The 8,139-nt window shown below is 39.3% G+C and overlaps 1 pseudogene; it reads right to left on the reverse strand.

Moving 5' to 3' along the window:
- Positions 1–2,872: 2,872 nt before the first annotated feature.
- Positions 2,873–3,633, reverse strand: LOC102997707 (very-long-chain (3R)-3-hydroxyacyl-CoA dehydratase 1-like; annotated as a pseudogene).
- Positions 3,634–8,139: the final 4,506 nt, after the last annotated feature.

Below are 8,139 nucleotides of genomic sequence, written 5' to 3' on the forward strand. Positions count from 1 at the left end.
ATCCAGCAGCACATTAAAAGGATCATACACCATGATCAAGTGGGGTTTATCACAGGAATGCAAGGATTCTTCAATATACACAAATCAATCAATGTGATACAACATATTAACAAATTGAAGGATAAAAACCATATGATAATCTCAACTGATGCAGAAAAAGATTTTGACAAAATTCAACACCCGTTTATGATAAAAACTCTCCAGAAAGTAGGCATAGAGGGAACTTTCCTCAACATAATAAAGGTCATATATGACAAACCCACAGCCAACATCGTTCTCAATGGTGAAAAACTGAAACTATTTCCTCTAAGATCAGGAACAAAACAAGGTTGCCCACTCTCACCACTATTACTCAACATAGTTTTGGAAGTTTTAGCCACAGCAATCAGAGAAGAAAAAGAAATGAAAGGAATCCAAATTGGAAAAGAAGAAGTAAAGCTGTCACTGTTTGCAGATGACATGATACTATACACAGAGAATTCTAAAGGTGCTACCAGAAAACTACTAGAGCTAATCAATGAATTTGGTAAAGTAGCAGGATACAAAATTAATGCACAGAAATCTCTTGCATTCCTATACACTAATGATGAAAAATCTGAAAGAGAAATTACGGAAACACACCCATTTACCATTGCAACAAAAAGAATAAAATACCTAGGAATAAACCTACCTAAGGAGACAAAAGACCTGTATGCAGAAAACTGTAAGACACTGTTAAAAGAAATTAAAGATGATATAAACAGATGGAGAGATATACCATGTTCTTGGATTGGAAGAATCAACATTGTGAAAATGACTCTACTACCCAAAGCAATCTACAGATTCAATGCAATCCCTATCAAACTACCACTGGCATTTTTCACAGAACTAGAACAAAAAATTTCACAATTTGTATGGAAACACAAAAAACCCCATATAACCAAAGCAAACTTGAGAAAGAAAAATGGAGCTGGAGGAATCAGGCTCCCTGACTTCAGACTATACTACAAAGCTACAGTAATCAAGACAGTATGGTACTGGCACAAAAACAGAAATATAGATCAATGGAACAGGATAGAAAGCCCAGAGATAGACCCATGCACATATGGTCACCTTATCTTTGATAAAGGAGCAAGAGTATACAATGGAGAAAAGACAGCCTCTTCAATAAGTGGTGCTGGGAAAACTGGACAGCTACATGTAAAAGAATGAAATTAGAACACTCCCTAACACCATACACAAAAATAAACTCAAAAATGGATTAAAGACCTAAATGTAAGGCCAGACACTATCAAACTCTTAGAGGAAAACATAGGCAGAACACCCTATGACATAAATCACAGCAAGATCCTTTTTGACCCACCTCCTAGAGGAATGGAAATAAAAACAAAAATAAACAAATGGGACCTAATGAAATTTAAAAGCTTTTGTATAGCAAAGGAAACCATAAAAAAGATGAAAAGACAACCCTCAGAATGGGAGAAAATATTTGCAAATGAAGCAGCTGACAAAGGATTAATCTCCAAAATATACAAGCAGCTCATGCAGCTCAATATCAAAAAAACAAACAACCCAATCCAAAAATGGGCAGAAGACCTAAATAGACATTTCTCCAAAGAAGATATACAGATATCCAACAAACACATGAAAAGATGCTCAATATCACTAATCATTAGAGAAATGCAAATCAAAACTACAGTGAGGTATCACCTCACACCAGTCAGAATGGCCATCATCAAAAAATCTACAAACAATAAATGCTGGAGAGGGTGTGGAGAAAAGGGAAACCGCTTGCACTGTTGATGGGAATGTAAATTGATACAGCCACTATGGAGATCATATGATTTTTATTATTCAAATTGTTAATGTAATGTATCACACTGATTGGTTTGCAGATATTGAACCAGCCTTGCATCCCTGGGATAAATCCCACTTGATCATGGTGTATGATCCTTTTAATGTATTGTTAGGTTCAGTTTGCTAATATTTTTTGAGGATTTTTGCATATATGTTTGTCAGTGACCCTGGTCTATAATTTTCTTTTTTGTGATGATATTTTTGTTTAGTTTTGGTGTGAGGGTGATGCTGGCCTTGTAGAATGAGTTTGGAAGTGCTCCTTACTCTGCAATTTTTTGAAATAGTTTGAAAAGGATAGGTATTAACTCTTCTTTAAATGTTTGGTAGAATTCACCTGTGAAGCCATCTGGTGCTGGACATTTGTTTTTGTGGAGTTTTTTAAATTACTGATTCAATTTCATTACTGGTAATTGGTCTGTTCATATTTTCTATTTAAACCTGGTTCAGTCATGGGGGACTGTAGATTTCTCAGAATTTGCCCATTTTTTCTGAATTGTCCATTTTGGTGGCATGTAGTTGTTTGTAGTACTCTCATAAGTCTTTGTATTTCTGTGATGTCAATTGCAAAGTCTCCTTTTTCATTTCTGATTTTATTGATTTGAGCCAACACTATTTTTCTTGGTGAGTCTGGTTAAAGCCTTATCTATTTTATTTATCTTTTCAAAGAACAAGCTCTTAGTTACATTGATCTTTTCTTTTTTTTTTTTTAGTCTCTATTTCATTTATTTTTGCTCTGATCTTTATGATCTCATTTCTTCTACTACTACCTCTGATTTTTATGATCTCTTTTAATTTATTTTTGCTCTGATCTTTATGATCTCTTTTCTTCTGCTTCTTCTTCTGGGGTTTTGTTTGTTCTTCTTTTTCCTTTAGGTGTAAGGTTTGAAATTTTGAGATTTTTCTTGTTTCCAGAGGTAGACTTTATCACTCTAAACTTCCCTCTTAGAACTGATTTTGCTACATCCCATAGATTTTTTTTTTCATGAAGCTGTTTATTCCTGTTATTAAACCTTAGACTCAAGTAATCCTGGTTATTCTAGAAAAAACACCTTGTTGTAGGGATCATTTCATCATCCCTTTCAACAATCACCTCTCCATGAAAACCTTTCTTTTCTGACGTAACATATGAAAGTAGAGTTGTGGAAACAATGGTATATACGAGGCCATGGTTATAAGAAGAAAATAATAGTAGTCAAAAGAAGCATTGTATTTATTCAGAAGTCTTATTGAGAACATTCCTTTTTTCTTCACATATGGTAAGGCAGCATATATCGTAAGAAGTTCACCAGCAACTCCGACAGGATATAAGATGATAAAAAAATTATATTGGTTTTATACTGTGAGTAACGAGCCACACCATAAAGATTCTTGAACTCCCTTGGACCCCAGCCACAAGCACAGAAATAGGTACAATTCCGCAAGCAAAGCAAATGTCTGGAAAAATTTAAGTGTCTTCTGAATACTTTTATATAAACCTTTGTGTATTCCTTTTTCCACATAAAAATGTACCAGCCGGTACATTTTTACTACAGTACATGTAGTAGCCAGTACCAGCCACCCTGCAGTCATGGTGATGCTGTAGAAGGTGAGCCAGGCGGTGGCCAACAAGCCCAGTCACCTCCTCTTGCCCACGGTCTCTGAGGCACTGCCATTGGTGCTGTCCTCCTCACCAGACGCCATGGTGGCCACACAGCCGGGGGACGTGGATGAGAGGAGCAGGGGGGTGGGAGGGGGCCCAGCCAAGCACACCGCTGAAACACCACCGCCCGCTGCCACCGCATCCATCAGGTGCCCCATGTGCCACACACGGGGAGCTCAGCACTGCCAGCCCAGCCACCCACGGGGGGAGGAGCGGGCATCCCCAGCCCCCATAGATTTTGAATTATTGTGCTTTCATGTTCATTTGTTTCCAGATATTTTTTATTTCTTCAGTGATCCATTGGTTGTTTAGTAGCATATTGATTAACCTCCATGTGTTTGTGTTTTTCGCAGTCTTTTTTTCTATAGTTGATTTCTAGTCTCATAGCATTGTGGTCAGAAATGATGGTTGATATGATTTCAGTTTTCTTAAATTTACTGAGACCTGCTTTGTAGCCTAGTATGTTCCATGTGCATCCATGTGCACATGTTCCATGTGCATTTGAAAAGAATGCATATTCTGCTGCTTTTCAGTGGAATATTATATATATATATACGTATATATGTGTGTGTATGTATGTATGTATATATGTATATACACACAAATACGTGCACATACACACATATATATATACCATCTGGTCTAACATGTTGTTTAAGGGTTGTGTTTCTTTATTGATTTTCTGTCCACATTCCCTACTGTTATTGGGTTACTGTCAACTTCTCCCTTTATGTCTGTTAATATGTGCTTTATGTATTTAGGCACTCCCATGTTGGGTCCATATATATTTACAATTGTTATATCTTCTTCTTTGATTGATTCCCTTGATCTTTATGTAATGTCCTTCTTTGTTTCTTGTTACAGTCTTGATTTTAAAGTCTATTTTGGCTGATATAAGTACTTCTACCTGGCTTCCTTTTAATTTCCATTTGCATGGAATATCTTTTTCCACTCCCTCACTTTTAGTCTGTGTGTGTCTTTAGATCTGAAGTCAGTCTCTTATAGGCAGCATATATATAGGTCTTGTGGCAGCATATATATATATATATATATATATCTTGTTTTAGTATCCACTTAGACATTCTTTGTCTTTTGATTGGAGCATTTAGACCATTTACATATAAAGTAATTATTGATAGGCATGTACTTATTGCCACTTTGTTAATTATTCTGGGTTGTTTTTGTAGTTCTTTTTTGTTCCTTTCTTTGTCTTTTGTTCTCTTCTCTTGTGATTTGATGATTGTAATTAGTGTTATATTTGGACTCCTTTCTGGGTTTTGGGTATGTATCTATTATAGATTTTACATATATATTATATTATATATATGATTATGTTTAATCATATATATATGATTATTTAAGTTGCTGATTTCTTAATTTCAAACACATTTTAACAACACTGCACTTTTACTCTTCTTCCCTCACAATTACTGTTTTGACATCATACTTTACATGTAATTGTTTTGTGTATCCCTTAACTGCTTATTGTAGATATAGATGATTTACTACCTTGACTGAATATTTGCCTTTACCAATGTGTTTTTCCTTTTGTAATTTTCATGCTTCTAGTTGTAGCCATATCCTGGGGCTAGTGCCAGCCCACTGGCAGGCAGAGCCAAGTCCTGAGGTCTCTGTCGGCAGGGCCCAGGGTACCCAGAGCTGTTATCAGACCACTGGTGAGTGGGGTCAGTTCCTGACACAGCTGGCTGAGGGGCCCAGGGTGTCAAGAAGCTTGTGTTGTCCCCCTGCTGAGTGGGGCCTGACCCCATGGTGGCTGGAGGGGACCAAGGTTTTTCAGAGCTGGTGTTGGCCTGCTGGTGGGCAGGGCTGGGGCCCATCATGTCCCAGGGCTGGTACCAGCCTGCTGGTGGGTGAGCTGTTTCCTGCCATGGCAGGCTGAGGGGCTGCAGTAGTCCTGGGGCTGGTGTCCACCTGCTGCTCGGTGGGGCCAGGGCCCAGGTTGTCCTGGTGCTGATACCTCCCATTGGGAGTGGAGCTGGGTCCCAATGTCTCTGGCTGCAGGGCCCTGGGGGAGTTTCAGTTCTAGTGCCTGCACACACATGTCCTGAGCCCTCTGGTGGACAGGGCCATGTCCAGGGACAGCTCTAGGCTCACAGAGTCTTAAGGCAGCCTGCCTGCTGCTGGGTGGGCCTGTGTCGCTTCCCAGCTAGTTGCTTGGCCTGAGACATCCGACTCCTGGAACCTACAGGCTGGTGGGCAGGGGCTGGGCTGGGTCCAAAAGCTGATGAGTTCAAGGAAGGATTCCACATTGGTGCTTGCCAGTACCAGTGTCAACATGGTAGAATGAGTGCTCCAAAATGTCTGCTGCTGGTGTCTGTGTCCCCAGGATGAGCTCTAGTTGCCTCTTGCCTCTCTGGGAGACCCTCCAAATCAGCAGGTGGCTCTGACCCAGGCTCCTTTCGAATTATTGCTTCTGCCCTGAGTCCCAGAGCATGTGAGATTTTGTGTGTGCTCTTTAAGTGTGGAGTCTCTATTTCCCACAGTCCTCTGTGTCTACCAAAAGTAAGCCCCACTGGACTTCAAAGCTAAACATTCTGGAGGCTTGTCTTCCTGGTGCAGGACCCTTATGCTGGGGAACCCAATGTGAAGCTTAGGCCCCTCGTGCCTTGGGGAGAACCTCTGCAATTGTAATTATTCTCCCGGTTATAGGTTGCCCACCTGGGGGTATAAGTCTTTACTATACCATGATTCCACCCCACCACCTGTCTTGTTGTGGTTCCTTCTTTATATCTTTAGTTGTAGATGATCTATTCTGGTAGATTCCAGTCTTTCTCGTCAATAGTTGCTCTGTAAATCGTTGTAATTTTGGTATGCCCAAGAGAGGAGGCGAGCTCAGGGTCTTCCTACTACACCATCTTGGCCAAGCCTCCAATATATTATTTTTACTTCTTTTACTGATTATCTTTATAACTTTAAATAATATTTAAAATTCTCTTTCTATCAGTACTAGTCAGTATCCTGACTCAACTCTGTAAGATGAAAAATGAGTTCTACCCTTTTCTTTTTTTTTTTTTTTTTAATAAATTTATTTATTTATTTATTTTTGGCTGTGTTGGGTTTTCGTTTCTGTGCGTGTGCTTTCTCTAGTTGCGGCGAGCAGGGGCTACTCTTCATCGCGGTGCGCGGGCTTCTCATTGTGGCTTCTCTTGTTGCGGAGGACAGGCTCTAGACGCGCAGGCTCAGTAGTTGTGCCTCACGGGCTTAGTTGCTCGGCGGCATGTGGGATCTTCCCAGACCAGGGCTCGAACCCGTGTCCCCTGCATTGGCAGGCAGATTCTTAACCACTGCGCCACCAGGGAAGCCCTACCCTTTTCTTTATGTTCCTCCCCTGCCTCCCACTTTCCATCTTCTGTCAGTTACCCTTTCACATTAGTTGTTTCTCAGCAACAACAAATCCATATCTTGTCTGAAGGCTGACTCTAAACAGTAAAAAGTAGTACATACTATTTTCATATTTATACCTATGTAAATATTTTTCTCCCATTGGTTCAAGAAGTGCGCTAGGATTACATCTTTCTTTATGTGGTCACTGTCTGATCTCTTGGCCACTTAAAAGAGAATATACTTATTAAAAATATTTAATGAACTCTATTTTCTTACACCATTATTTTAGTTTGTTACATATTTCAAACATGATTTTATTGTACAGCTTTTGTTTTTCCTGGAGTTTTAATTGCTATTACTTTCTCTTTCATTAAAAAAAAGTCCTTATCAGATTTTCAAGTTGTCCTGCCCTCTCAGTCATATCATCTAAAGCATGGAGTCCCAATTTTTCCCCCAGGGAACTTTGTCCCAAAGACCTCCTTCCTTCTTTAATATGGCCTGGCTTTTCCTACAGCTGCTGGCAATGCTCATCCTAGAACTTCTATTCACTACTATGTAGGAGGAGTCCTATGGTCCAGTTGCCTATCATCTTCATCATTTCTCTTTGGAAAAACCCCCAAATTTTAACTGGGCATATTGCCACCTGATGTAAAACACATTTCCCAGCCTTCCTCAGTTTGGTATGACCGTATGGCAGTTCTGGCCAATGAGGTGGAAACAGAAGTGTAGTGTAGGACTCCTCACAATACTTTTAAAGGAAACTGACTCTGCAGTTTTTTTGCCTTCTGCATTTTCTCCTTGCTCAAGCCTATATAACTATGACAGCTGGCATTCCACTATCCATCTTGCAACATTATATGATGCTGAATGTGGGAGCAAAATGCTTAGGTGGTGGAACAGAAAGATAGGTCCCTAGATCCAAAATGATAATGGGTAGATATCACATCAGTTCTACATTGTCTTTCTTTTATGTGAGGAAGTAATACAACTCTATCCTGTTTAAATTACTCATTTATTTTGTCTGTTACATGCAGCAAACCTAATTCTATCTGATATGGATTCACAGTTTCCAATATCCTATGTCTTCTTCTTCCTTGCTTTTCTGAGTATAGTCTTACACTATCTTGTTGTAGCATCGATTATTTGTTTTATAACCACTTTCTAAACCTTTCTATGTTTAGAGAATTTCCTACTTTACTAATCTTCATAGGAGAAAAGAGACCACTTCATTTTATAAGAGCTGAAAATGCCAAATAATTGCAGCTAAGTCATAAACGTTTGCTAGAACATCATAGTTAATTGCATACAGAAGGTGGAAG

The sequence above is a fragment of the Balaenoptera acutorostrata genome, chromosome 1 (genome assembly GCF_949987535.1).
Source record: "Balaenoptera acutorostrata chromosome 1, mBalAcu1.1, whole genome shotgun sequence".
Lineage (NCBI taxonomy): Eukaryota > Metazoa > Chordata > Mammalia > Artiodactyla > Balaenopteridae > Balaenoptera > Balaenoptera acutorostrata.